This window comes from Sphaeramia orbicularis, chromosome 5 (genome assembly GCF_902148855.1).
Source record: "Sphaeramia orbicularis chromosome 5, fSphaOr1.1, whole genome shotgun sequence".
Lineage (NCBI taxonomy): Eukaryota > Metazoa > Chordata > Actinopteri > Kurtiformes > Apogonidae > Sphaeramia > Sphaeramia orbicularis.
In genome coordinates this window covers 31863026-31876636 of record NC_043961.1, presented here as the reverse complement: position 1 = coordinate 31876636, position 13611 = coordinate 31863026, and the positions used below count along the sequence as shown (strand labels likewise).

The 13611-nt window shown below is 37.5% G+C and overlaps 1 protein-coding gene across 1 annotated transcript in view; it reads left to right on the top strand.

Moving 5' to 3' along the window:
- The window catches only part of bsnb (bassoon (presynaptic cytomatrix protein) b), a 75433-nt gene that overhangs the window by 41672 nt on the left and 20150 nt on the right, over nucleotides 1-13611 (top strand).

The following is a 13611-nucleotide window of genomic DNA, read 5'->3' as shown; positions in this document are numbered from 1 at the left end:
GCTAATTTTTTATTTCAAGAAGATGTCAAAATACTGCAGACATACAGTATATGTAGAAGTCTACAGGCTATTACATATATGTTTGCAGTATTTTTGTAGTTTTCTTGTTGTCGTTGTCTTAAAAAACAAGCTAAGGGGTGCCTAAACACCACCACCTGTCACTGTCGCATCATGTGACAATGTGCTAAACAGTCCTGCTGCCAAAATTATGCTACTGTATCAGGCAGCTGGTTTTGCCAGATAATTGAGAATCCAGAACTGACATGAACTCCTGTGGTGGAAACATTGTTGCTGTAGCACTGTACTGTACAGGGTGGGGAAGCAAAATTTACAATATTTTGAGGCAGGGATTGAAAGACAGTGTATGACCAATTAGTTTATTGAAAGTCATGAGAATTTATTTACCACAAGAAAATGTACATAATAGAAAATGTTTTTATTCTATGTGTCCTCCTTCTTTCTCAATAACTGCCTTCACACGCTTCCTGAAACTTGCGCAAGTGTTCCTCAAATATTCGGGTGACAACTTCTCCCATTCTTCTTTAATAGTATCTTCCAGACTTTCTCGTAATAGTTTTGCTCATAGTCATTCTCTTCTTTACATTATAAACACTCTTTATGGACACTCCAACTATTTTTGAAATCTCCTTTGGTGTGACGAGTGCATTCAGCAAATCACACACTCTTTGACGTTTGCTTTCCTGATTACTCATATGGGCAAAAGTTTCTGAAAAGGTATGGATAATAGTGTTAGGTATGATTATGACATCAATATATGTTTGGTTTCAAAACAATTGACGTAGTGCCTGCTGAGAAAAAACAACTAAATGTTCATTGTAAATTTTGCTTCCCCACCCTGTATATACCATCATATGACCCATATCTATAATTTAGTCATTTTTATATAATGTATGATACAGTGAGCTATAATATTATGTACCTATACTATGTTTACAAACAAATGAAATGCATTGCAACATAAAATATCATATACTCATGGAAGTAATTAAAAGTACTTACAATATACAATATACAGATGCGGAAGAAATGATTAGACCACCCTTGTTTTCTTCAATTTCTTGTTTATTTTAATGCCTGGTACAACTAAAGGTACATTTGTTTGGACAAATATAATTATAACAAAAAAAAAAATTGTTCATAAGAGCTTAATTTAAGAGCTGGTATCTCACAATTTTCCATGTTTTCTTGATAATAACCACAATCACTTAAGTTCTTACATCAATAGCTATGGCATTGTACTGCCAAAAACAGTGCTTTTAGGCATTCTATGTTTTCACGATACACACAGGAGTTAGTACTTAATTGAATAACCACTGTTTTTGATGACTTTTGATGGTCTAATAATTTTTTTTCGCAACTGTAATTCTCCTTATATACTATATGTCTCTGCAAGCACGATGACCCTCTTCCTATGTTACATAATAATATATACTGCAAGCTCCCTGCAGTGTGGCTTCCTCCGCATGTATACCTGCAGCTGAGGGGATGGCAGCACTGTAAAAATGAGAAGAGGTTTAAGAGGTGCTTTCAGATAACACAGCCTTGTGGCATTTCTTGTTTCATTGCTTCACCCAGTGTCTCATTTATGTATCGAGAGCTGGGACAATTTCACTGATCCGGTCAGCGCATGTGTGGTGGGCAAAAAAGATGGCACCTGTTGCCCCTGTTGAGACAAATAGAGACAGACAGAATAAGTAAATAAAGAGCAGAAAACATGACCTGACCCTGTGCTGTTCAGCCCCTGGAGGGACAGCAGACACACACACACTTGGCAGATGACACACTGTTGTCCTGCAGCAACACAGTCTGCGGGAGAGACTGTGAGTCCTCCTCATAAAAAAGTTACTGCATGGGTGGACTAGATGTGTTTCTGAACAGTACTTACATTGAGTACTGTACACTGCCTCTTTTCAGAACTATTTTTCTAATGTGAAATATCCTCACAGCTACACTTTTCTGCCCCTGAGGTTCATGTTTCAGATTATTATTTCTAAAGCAGATGCAGATCTAAAGACACACACAATGTCAGGAAAAATGCTTACAAAATATGCTTTCTTTTATATCTTTTTTTTTTTTTTTTTGCTAAAATCAACTTGCATATGCAGCACCTCCCACAGTCAAATCAAGCCACCTCCCTTGTTTTCTGTTTCAGAAACCCCTGTATTTTTAAAGAAAAGTGTAATAAAAAAACAGGCAATTTATAGACAAAAAGATTAACTGTGAGGAGGATCATCAAATGAAGTGATAATAGAAATAGTCATTAGTCGAAGCCATAAAATATGTATTATTTTCAAATCAAATAGCTGCTCATTATTTTTCAATTCCTCCTCCTTTAATTGTGGCATTTTTCTAATTGATATTCTGAGCCAAAAATGTAGTCAGTGTCTGCTGCTCTGCCTGCAGAATGATCTATTGAGTGTAAACTGTTGGCAAAAAAGAAGTGACCCTGAGGTAGAGGAAGGAGGAATAGTAACCTAATTCATTAAGAACAGCCTGGTTATCACATATTTATATTCTATTCAGTAACATTCTAAATACATAGTGTGCTTGAAGTGTGTACTGAAGAAGTCTCATTTTCAAGAGAGCTAAACTAGTCCAGCTGAACCGAGAAGAACTACCAAGATGAAGTGTGTACTGTGCCTGTCAAATTGTGATGATCATTTAACTTGAACCTCCTGAGACCCAGGAAAGTGAAAATTTTAGCTTTTTTACATTAAACAAGTGTCCTGATTGAAAACTAGATAATGTAGTTTTTTTCAGATACATGTTTTAAAATCATTTTTATTTATTTATTTTTAATGGAATATCCTTTGCAATGGACAGCCTTTTTTTTTTTTTTTTTTTTTTTACAGTAAAACTGTCAAACTTTTGTCCCCTACAGCGGACAAAAATGCATTGATGGGTCTCAGGAGGTTAAGACCTCCATCTCAAATACATTGAACTGTGGTTCACTGATATGAAGACTATGTGACAATAGAAAGCGTCTATTATTTAGCATTCTTCTCACTTGCTTATATTATTATGTATCAGATCACACTCTAATATTTTGCATTTTGCATTCTTCCATATGGATACAGGCAGGAAATATGCATGACGGCAACACAAATAAAGCTGGGGGAGGGTGAATGTGACACAGAATAGGATATTTCTGAACAGTCGGACAAAATGAGGAGCTCTTACTAGGCCTGGATGATATCACGATTCACTGTGTAGAATGCGTCTGCAGATAGAGATGTGGCAGTACCATTTCTGCTCTACGAGCCTGTTTTTAGCTCGAGCTAGAGGCAGTTGTATCCTTTTGTGTGAAAACAGAAGAAGAAAATAATCATATGTGATGACTTACGATTTGGTCATTAAACTTTTAGAGTCAAATTGAGATATATGTCGAACTGCAACAATTATTATATAATCACTGTGTCACAGTGAGGCTAATTGTGGTTGATTTGCATAATCCTTTGCAAACATCTCTACTTGAAAGCAACTGGGTGAAACAAACATAAATAACACATTTTATCCTTGTTTACACGTTGTTTATCGTTGTTTGACTGATGCCCATCATCTCATTGTCATTCTTCTTCTGCTGTGTGGAGACCTAATGCTGAGTCGTTTATTTTGAGTTTGCTCTTTTTGGCCATAGTACGTACATGGTTTATGATCACTTTGCACCTCAGTTGAATATTTCAGTAGCATTTTGCATATTTTAGCCATCTCACATTTGCCATGTTCATTTCTTATTACCAAAAGGCAAAAGCAAATATGATTTATTTCACATTTTTCATAATTCTCTGCCAGTAAATGGTGCTACTTAATGGTGTTACTTCTTCTTAAGGTGTTCATGCATAATTTAAGTATGAGTCATACGATAGTGGTGGCATAAAGTTAACAGAATACACAATGATAACTTTAATCACAGTTACTTGTATGATAAAACAGATAAATAAAATTACATATACATTGATTAAAATTTTGGCCTCCTCACCCATCCCTACTCTGTCTGTATATTAGTGTCAGTGACTGGAGTTGAGTCCTGCTTGCTCAGTGGATGATCCTTCATTTCCTCTCTAATCCAGAGGCTTGAACACGTGTCCCCATTGAAGGAGTCCCAGGGGATTGACCTACATACCTGCTGACTCTTACTGACCTGCCACAGTCGCGGCATGCCGTGGCACTGCCTGGCACACTACTGTGACATGTGCTTGCTCAGGCTTCACGCTGCGCACTTCGTGGTCTTAAAGCACAGTTCATTCAGACTGTGCTTAATAGAAACAGATATGGTGCTTTAAAGGTCCCTAATAGGGTCTGAAAACATAACCTCGACTGCTGATCTTTGATTCTTACTCTGAACGTTGCAGGGCGCTGAGAACAGGACTAAGTTGAGTGAGTATGGTTATGTGTTGTAGGTTGTAGGCTGTTGCAGCTCAGTTGGATTCTTGTTGTTCCCATCCTCCTTTACTGCTCCTGAACAGGTGTGTCACTTTCTCGTGGGACCAAACAGTGCATGACATATTTCCCCACTCACCTTACTCTCACCTCGTTCACACATGCTTGGCAGCGTGCCCCTGTGCACGTGGTGATTAATAATTCACACTGACCCTCTGCTCCCCTGACCTTCAGTTGCTACGAATAAATTATGGCCTCCTCTGTCGTATGCCTCATTAATATCTCTGAGAAACTGAACTGAAGGCTTTGTTAGAATGATTTGTACCTTTGTTGTTACCGCCTTTTTTATTTCGGCTATTTGTTCTCAGTGTGGCGGTTTGATGTGGCCATTGCTTTTGTTGTGTACTGTCAGACGTAATTTATATTCAGGTGATGACCAAAACTGTTTTCGATGAGAAAGATGGAAGTGCCTTTCAAATTTTTTTGCGTGTGAGGAGGAGTAAAGAAGAATCTGAACAAAAAAAAGAAAAGTCCTAATTGGCTTTCCTAATGAAAAGTGTTTATTTGCCATTTTACCGGCTTTAAACTGTGCCACTTTTAGTTGTTTTTGCTAACGTAATCATTCTTTCCTAATATGTGCTCACTCTTAACATCAGATATCATGTCTTATCCATGACTGATGGTTTTATAGACTTATAAAATAGACATCCCACCATTTTAAAGTCTAAATCTTCCAACTTCAATGTGGGCATCAGCTTGCTTTCCCTCCTGGTAATGAGCTCCCTAAAATATTGCATCTCAGTGAGGTTTGTGACTGCATTTAATGACAGGTGACATTTCTTGCTCACAGCTTGTGGTCTGGTTCCCGGCAGAGCACCCATGTGAGGGGAAAAGCTCTTGCTGTGAGTTGACTGACAGTAAGACAGGAATACTGAGGTTGTTTAGGTTACACTGGGTACGTCTGCATGCACATATGTTATACGTTTTGCTAAATTTGCAAAATATAGTAATGGCATGTGTGTGTGTGTGTGTGTGTGTGCAGAACTAAAACAGGACATGGGGGTGTGGCTGTCAAAACTAATTGCACAGGGAGAGAACTAAGAGGATATTTAAAAGGTTAGTGTTAAATATGCTGCCTATTCTGAGTGCACTGTTTGTTTTGCTGTTGTGCTCGTTCATGTTATGGTGTGGGTGTGTGAGCTCCCACGGGGCTCCATATCACTCTTTGAAATTCTGCACTCTCTGGCTCCCTCTATGGGTATCCCAGTCCTCTTCATCTCGCAGTAGATTGTTTCTGTAGGTGTGGACAAGTCTGGTAAACATTAGTATTGTGTGTGTGTGTGTGTGTGTGTGTGTGTGTGTGTGTGTGTGTGTGTGTGTGTGTGTGTGTGGGTGTGTGTGTTTTATGTAACAGATAAGATAATCATGATTCAGAGCTGGATCATTAACTGTAAAGAAAAAAGAAGTGTCATATGCTGGGAGTTTTTTTTTCCAGAACATGAAGTCCACTGGGTGCACACCCTGCAGCAAATGTCTCCAATCTCCTGTTAAGTTCTTTTTATTTATTTATTTATTTATTTATTTATTTTACAGAGACCATGCATAGCTGCTTTCCACAGGGAGCTCGAAATGTATGCAAACCTCACGCAACAAACTGTCTCACTATTATTCAAACGATCTGAGGAAAAATCAAATACATAAGAACAAACACAAACATTATTCATGTTTTGTACCTCGCATCAGAATGTTGTTTTTCTGAAGGGATGTACTGAAAGGCAGTTCAGACTCAATTATAATAGCTAACCTTGGAGTCAAACGTACTTTAGAGAAACACATACTTTAAAGAGATTTCAATGAATATTTTTTCTAACAACATATCTAAAGGCAGAGGTGGTAAAAGTGTATACATTTTTTTTACTTACTGACAGACTTTGAAAAGTATTAAAGTGAAAACCAGTCAAAATTTAAAAGTATCTCTACATTTCTACTAGCTGTTTATTAGGTTTCCTGGTCACAGACATCTCATTTGCTAGATGCCACTTCAACAATCAAGGCTCCTCTCTTTTCTCCTCTCTCTAGTCTGTTTTTCTGTTTCGTTTTTAACATGCGTGATATGTGCTGCATTATACACAAAGGGGTTGCCTTTTCAGCGTGTCATTGTCCTGTCAAGGAAGGTTGAAATTAGTGTTGATGTTTCGGAGATGCGCTATTTTTTAAATAGTTAACCCTTTCATGCACACTGGTCACTACAGTGGACATCTATTCTATAGCTGTTCTGTTGTATATTCATGAATTTTGTTGTTCTTTTAGTTGTTGTTGTTTTTTTTTTTTTTTTACACATATCTTTATTAAAGTTTTAAGACACTACATGTCTTTTCTGACATGAATTGGTAACATTATGTAGATCTCTCCTGAGCATAAACCCCCAGAATCACAAGCCCGCCCCATAGCTTTCACATAATTTATCAGTAAATACATGTTTCTGTTCGTCAGAAATTAAATGTGTGGTGCCCAGCTGAGTGGACATTTTTGCAACTTCATGAAAAATAGGTTCATAAGAATTTTTTTTTTCATTGTTTTTTTTTATGCATTTTTTTAAGTTTTTAAAAATTATTTTTATTTATTTATTTATTTTTTATTATTTACTTTTCAGAAGAAAATTTTCAATCGCATTGTTTTTTTCATGCCTAAAGAGGAATAAAAACACTCAGGAAAAAATTTTGATTAAGGTTCTCATAATTTGTGCATGAAAGGGTTAAATACAAAGTGAATACCATATGAAAATGTGAACAATAATCAAGTAAAGTACAGATACTTGAAAAACCCATCTAAGTACAGTAATAAAGTGTTTGTACTGAGCTGATCACAGATTCTCATGCAAATGTGGAGTTTCACTGAGTCAAACCTGCTTTCCCTGCCAGCAGCTGTACTTTTCTGGATGGTCCTCACATTCTCAAAGCATCAAATCTGGCTAAGGGAGGCAGCTGTTTAAAGAAGAAGACAGACAGATGGCAGACAGACCTAATTAATGACTGTTGAATACAGAAGAGCACCAAAAACCAAGCCAACGCATAGGGAACGTCAGATGAGAACTACCAGGTTGCCAAAAATGAAATGAATGATGATGCTGCCTGCTTGCTAACAAGTTTGCCACATTCGCTTAAAACATGATGAGGTATCAGCGGTGTGTTTGTCTTGTTTCTGCTGCTCCCAAGTGGCCGTATAATAATGACTCAGTTGTATGGTTTGATGTTTTAAACTCCAATGACTTGAGTGATTTCTGTTTTCTCAAATGCGTTACTGTTATTATGACATCTTGAACCGTGATGAAAGGTGGACTTTTATTTTTGTGCTGAAGTTACATAACGTAAACAATCACAATGCCTTGAAATCCTGTTGCAAGACTCCGGAAAGATTGCAGTTTACTTTTTTCCCTGCACTGTGAAAGGTTTTGCCGTTAACAGCAAGGAGTTCCCTGTTTGCTACTTCTAACTGCTAAGACTTCATGGCTCATTAAATTCAGTCTTCATCGGATCATTTCAAATTGAGAGAGGCAGTAAACGTTCAGATCTCAGTTCAGGGTGATGCCTCCTTAATTCATACCAACTCCATCTATGTGCTCTCTTTATGTGTCTTCACTTACCTGCTTTTATCTTTAGCTGTCTCGAGGATTTTGCATTTTAGATAATTACAACAATGTACTTTTACTTACATCCGCTGATACGATAAGTTACATGCTCTCTGTTGAGTGATCAGGGCTGTAATGTCTCAGCAAGCTGCTCTGGGAGTGGGATCAATCTAAGAGAAAAGGATCAATCTCTTTGACCTTTCCCTCGTAGTAACCTGCAGTGTTCAATCTCTCATTATTTTGACAGTGAAAGGGCAGCTTTTCCGGCTGTGAGCTGACTAGATGGGCATCATTCACTATCCTGAGGGTGTTCACACAATTCACTTTTGTCTTTCACAGCAGAGTCAGATCCATGCACTAACTGCAATGTAAAAATGCAGTTACCTTTTACTACTGCATCAAACACTTTTGCTTTGTGTGCAACTGTCTTTTAACTATTCGGGCTTTGTGTGTGCTAAATAAAGCTGTTTGACATTTGGAGAAGCTGTACCATTCATAACCCTCTGACTTTAACTGATGCTTTTCTTTTTTTTTTTTTTTTTTCTTGTTGTCATTATGTTGAACATTTAATGGATGAACTCTGTGTTTAATAAGCAAATAAATTTTGCTTAATAATAATAAATAAATTAACCAAAGTGGGAACTGTATGTAGTGGCGTCTTAAATCCAGACCCAATGAATTCTCACATTGTGTAGGTAAACTCTGGAGGAGGAATTACTTAAAAACAGGGTAAACGCAGGCTTTTCTATTGGTAAATTTCCATCTCTTCCTAAATATTTACCATACTTTCACACATCCATACTTGCAAAAATACAGCACTATAGTTCTAAAGTGAAGAACCATATTGTCTCATTATTTCATAAGCTTCATAAATAACTAAAAATAACAGAACACCAGTAATAGCAGTTGCCTTGGCATAGAGCACCTGTGAAAAACTATCCAAAACAACTCCAAATATATGCTGTAGAGTTTACTTTTGTCTTTTAGAGTTTTCTCTCAACCATATCCAAACAGAAAACAGAAATCTCAAGTCCAGTGTTAAATGTGACATGGTGAAATTTTGTTGAAAGATGCCATAAATCCACCGATACAAATAGCTGTAGTGACATTAGAAACTGCCCAAAGGATTGAGGCTTGTTCCCAACATTCATCAGGAGCCAATGTGTTCTGTCAAAATTTTGCCAAACCAGATCCTGAAAGACCTCTTCTATGGACTCCTTTCAAGTAACAGTGGGATAAGCAGAGATGCTAACTGCTTCAAATGTAATTGATAGATTACAGTCAGTGAGTAGTCTTGTCAGTTGTAGCTGACGTACAGTTCAGAGCCAAGGTTAAATACGCTCTCCACTGAGCAAACAAGTTAACCTCCCACCATTTAATGAGGTTACCAATTCACTAACAAGATGAGCTCACAACCATACTGAACCTGCTGCTGTAATCTAACTGAGCCAAACACGTATATGATAGCCACACACACAGTGAATCCTCTCAAACAGGAAAAGGGGGTGTCCTTGTGTGTAACAGCTACCTTAACCATAAAGTCATGAAATCACGAAAGTAGAAAAAGTTCCTGCTTTCATAGTTTACATTTCTTTGAACAGTCGGATACTGTAAAGTAGAAGTGATTGCCACAGTGAATTGGATGCTGTGTTTTCAGGGGGCATTAAAGTCCTATCTCAGAGGCAGTGAGGCTCAGTCTTTTATATGGACCTGCTTTTCTTCCCATTGTGTGGGTAGAGGTGGGAAGCGCAGCCCACACCGCTCACTGCTGTACAAGCTAAAGCACTCTACATGAATAATTTGCTACTCCCAGCTCCGGTTTGGCCTTGTTCCTCTCTCCCTTTCACCCACACAGTGATGTTATGCTGATTCAGGAGCAAAGAGGGGAGCCTGGCAGTGCCAGCATGGCAGGAAGAAAGCTGCTCTGTGGAGGAAAAATGTTCATTCGTATCTAATTTAGGTTTTTAATGAGATTCTGCTTTTATGAGCAAAAAGTGATCAAATCAGATTGGAAGTAGTTTTGATGATGTTGGATGTGAGTTGGGACCTCAGAGGATGGGATTTATTTATACCAGGTGATTGTGTAATCATGTGTTTCATATGTTTGTATGCTATCATGTCTTTACTGTCCATAGTGTGTGTCAGTAGTTTTGTATCCATCCCACTGGGCAGAACTGTAGCTCTGTCCACAAAAACAAAGATACCGGTGTCGGACATTTTTATACAACGTTTTTTTCCATGTGAAAGAACCAGCACAGATGGCCAGTTCTGAGACTACTGCACCTGTTTATATATAGCTTCTCAGTAGAGCACTTGAGAGAGATGAAAACAAAGCAAATCTGTCTGTTTGGCATGCCAATGGCTTTATCCACGCTTCATGGTCTCACTTGAGACAACAGATTCCTGCAGGATTTGTTAAGAAAAGGTCTAACTGAAATGTTAAAATTACATAAATAAAAATAGCATGTTAAAAAGAGATTTCAAATACATCCAACACTTCTGTCTCTGCTATACTTGGTTTGGCAGTAGGTTGCATTGTGAATTGTCACTTTGTGAAACCTATCATAGTTTCTACATTAACATCATTCAAGTTTTTAAACTTGTTGTACATTTACTCAATTTTGATTTTATTATTTTTTAAAGCTGTGGTAGCCAGAAATTAGGGGGAAAATGAAAATACACATCCTCCTTCTGCAACTCTCTCCTCTCCACCAAATATAACTAAATATGAAAATCGCTGAGTTAAAGCTGTTTTGTGCTGCTCAGGAAATGTGAAGCTGAAATGTTACAGTTATCGGAGTTTTCATGTTGCATCTGACTAAATCTTCACAGTTGGTAATCAGCCACAGTTTTAACCTCTCTGAAACAACAAATAGTCAGCCAAAATCCTGTGGTACTGGGTAGGTTTTCTCCCTGTAAACAGAGTGAAGAAGAGATGCAGAAGTCTCCTTTCTTCTTACACAACTAGAATTACAATATGTTGAATAGTAATTGTGGATCTTTGTCCACTGACACCAAAATACTATTTCACACTGATGCTACAAAATGTTAGAGCCGCCCACAGTATTTTTAAGGTGGCTACAGCATTATCATTGCTGAAATGCACATTATTATTGTATGCATATGCATTATTTCTAAATGAGAGAGTTGCATAATTTAACACTATTGTTGCATAACAACTCAAATTGAAATATCATGCAGCCTTATGTGTGCTGTGGTCCAACAATAAGTACCACAGTACTGTGTTGTGTAGTATACACTAGTGACCACTAGCTTTATGTGGTGGAATTTTATTGTGGCTGGTTTATGAAGATGGAAGCATCTGTATCAAAGGAAGGTTTTATCGATAATATTGAGCCTGTTAGAGAACAGTGGATGTTTATATACACCTTTAGGCTACATGGGCTCAAATGATGTACTTATAGTGTTATATCCACATAGGTGAAGGTGTATTGCTGCATCTACATGTCGAACAACATGACAGCCATAATAGCTCTATTTGTTAGTAACATGTAAGGACTTTGTGTTTTTCTATTCAGAGATTCTCAAGAGATTGTAACCCTTTGTGATGCTCTGTTGTGTTTTGGTTTTTCAGCAAGCCAACATGACATTTATACTGATCTAATATTAAAAGCAGTTTATCTGAATCACAGTAATATTGTTGTTGTTTTTTAAATCAGTATACAGCAACAATATTACATACACTATAGTTACTATTACCTGTTTGGCAATCATCATTTTTCCACCACCACTGTCTTCTGTCTCTTTTCATCCTCCTCCTCTTCATAATCCATTTCTTCTTATTCTGGTAAATTTTAGCTTTGCCTCCACCACCCACTGAAGGAGGTGGCTTTAACACTCACGATTCAGATTTGCTGCACAAAAAAAACAAAGTGATTTGTTGTTTTCAGAGTAGACAATGAGATAAACACAATCAATCAAACAGGACCTGATCAAATTTAACCCACGTAGATTCAGTATGAAGCGCAAAAAGATCTCTTCACTAGGGACTTGTCTGTCAAACACTGAGTTGAGATGTGCATCATGATGTTAAATGATGGTTACATTGTCTATTTGTCTTTACCCTTATAATTTAAAGTGGTGATGTAAGCTTTCTTGCTTATTTATAGTGTTCAGGGAGGCATGCTGTTATGTTACCCTCTTTGTCAGCAATGTGACAGTAGTGGTATGTACTAATAACTCTCACAGATTCAGATGATATTTAATTAATAGTTGCAATACAAGGTAATTGTAAAGCTATTAAAAAAAGTCATATTTATTTAGTTGGAGCGTTCTCTGCATTCTGTCTGTTTGGACTGCAGCAAGGATGTCCTCTAAACACAGTCACTGAACACCTGCCTTGTTTTATTTATTAGCTGTTTTTGTATTTATTCTTTTGAAGTATGACACCAATAAAATAAATGATTTATTGGGCCGATGTAATCAGCGGTGTGGTGTTTATGAGGTTATTTATTTTTCTGTATGAGTCTGTGACATGAAAACCCTCCCTCCTCAAGCCTGAGGCGCAGATGATAATCACAGAAACATGTTGCTGCCACCTCTCTTTTCACCTTCCATAACTGGTAATATAACCATTTTTCCCATTGAGCTTTTTCATTGATCTGCTGCACTGACTTGGAATTGCATCTGTTAAGGTTAATATCTTAGATGGGTCTTGTAGATTTTCCGCAGTGTCAGAAAACAGGCTGTTCACCGAGGACTGTGAAGGACAAATTCTAGTTGCACCAGTAGGTTTGCTGTGTGCTCCATAAAAGGTCTAATGATGGTTGCAACCTTCCAATCTAATAACAGATGTGTTAATTTGTATTCACACAGCACTCTTCCTCTGTGTACTGTGTTGGAGAGTGCTTAATGTTGTCAAATGATTAAGTCTTCTCGAAGAGATGAAAGGCCTTGTTTGGACAGGCTTTCAAATATTCATTTGTTCAGACTCACTATATTGAATCCCTGGAACTCTATGGTCTCTTTCAAAGCAACAACCTTTAATTTAAAGTTAATTTGATTTAATTAGACATACAATATTTACATGTATGGACCTGTTAAACATAAAAGTTGAGATGGATACTGACTGCTGAGTCAGTATCCATCTCAATACCAATGCTGGGCATAGTTTGTGTAAATGGATAGATCAAGATTGAAATCTTCCTATTTCGGGTTTCATTAATTTGTTCATTTTACGAACCACTTAATCCTCAAGAGAGTTACAAGGGTGCTGGATCCTATCCCAACTACCAACAGGGGAAAGTGGGGTACAGCCTAGATGTATTGCTAGTTCACTGCAGGGCTGATATATACAGAAAAACAACCATTCACTCTCACATTCACACCTATGGGTGATTTAGAGGGACGCATTAATGTATAATGTATTAAGTGTGCGTTTTTTGATGGTGGGAGGAAGCTGGAGTACTTAGGGAGAACCTACACAGACTTAGGGAGAACATGCAAACTCCACTCCGGTGACGGCCCTAACCACTGCACCACCATGCTGTGGAATTTCAAAAACTAAACAAAAAAGTCAGGGTTACACTACTTAATTTTGTGCATGCGCAAAATGAACATTT